Source organism: Elephantulus edwardii, unplaced genomic scaffold (assembly GCF_000299155.1).
Source record: "Elephantulus edwardii isolate Elephantulus edwardi_28Jun2011 unplaced genomic scaffold, EleEdw1.0 scaffold00078, whole genome shotgun sequence".
NCBI lineage: Eukaryota > Metazoa > Chordata > Mammalia > Macroscelidea > Macroscelididae > Elephantulus > Elephantulus edwardii.
In genome coordinates this window covers 14092248-14093642 of record NW_006399828.1, presented here as the reverse complement: position 1 = coordinate 14093642, position 1395 = coordinate 14092248, and positions in this window count along the sequence as shown.

Here is a 1395-nt window from a genome sequence, read left to right as displayed (position 1 = left end):
CTCTCCCTCTCCCTCTCCCTCTCCCTCTCTCATATTATCTTGTCCTCTGTATGGAGCACTGTGATTCAGAGGTAGAAGCTTCCCAAGTGAGAGACTTTTGATTCTCCATCATTGTATCTCATGTGCAGCACCACTTTCTGTCAAAGGAGGCTCATGTGTTGCTATGAAAGTGAAGAAGTTTCATGGAACTTTCAGAGTAGGAAAGATGAGGAACCTGGAAATCCACTTTCTCAAGAAAGAGCTAATACTCTATGGATCATGATATTCTGTGTTGCAACCAAATACGGGAACAGCTCAAGGGAAGGCAGCATTTTGTCCAGTTGTGTGTATGATCATTATAAATGAGGGGTCATTTCTATAGCAACTTACAAGAATACTCTCTATGTCAGTAGAGAGGTTAAAAGTAGGAAATAGTCTTTACAAAAACAGTTTGTTGAAAATAGGAATCACAGGGAGAAAGAGTGGAAAGTGTGACTACAATATGAGTATCATGATTAATGTCATAAAGTAAAATGTGTATGAATGGTTGAATGGAAAACCAGTTTGCCTGTAAACTTTTTACTCATATCACAAGTTAAAAAAGAAGAAATAACTACGCTAGCATTAAACAAAACAAACCTATTACATGGAGTGAAATAAATCAGTCTCCTAACGATGAATATTGAATCATCTCACTTATATAAAATAGGCAAATGTATAAATAACTCATTGCTATCAAGTCATAGTCGACTCATAGCTGAGCCTCCAGCAAGTTTTTAGAGGCTGAAAGATTGCCCATCTTTCTCCCTCAGAGAAGCTAGTGGATTTGAATCACCTGCCTTTGGGTTGGCAGTGCAACTCCTTATCCACTAGACCACCGGAGCTCCTTAAATGTATAAAGGCTAAAATTTATTCAGAGTTAAAAGGGAGTGGGAGGGAAAAAGAAAACAAGATTTTTTTGCTGAGGCTGCACAGTTTCTGTCAATGGTGGTAGAACAGCTTGAAAATGGGTTTGGGATGACAGTTGCACAACAGGATGAACATAAATTTTGAACTGAAAAATATTTTGTTGTATATACTACTTCTACATATTTTTACAAGTTGTCATTATCAATCAGCAATGTTTTGAAGAAGAAGGCAGTAATAACTTCAACCAGGAGAGGTGCAAGTTATCAGGCAAATTTGTTGTTGTTCTGTGTGGGGAAACAAACTATCACAGCTTGTATCTCTCAAAAACAAAATATTTCCTTCAATCCAATTCGATAATCAGCCACTCACTACTTAATTGTTTCCATGGTAAGTGTATCTACCAGAGAGAGAATGTCTTGATAGACTGATAGGCATGTCTGGTCTATACGGCAGTTATAATTAAAAAATAAATTAATAAATTGTTTTCTAAGTGTACATAAGCCTAGC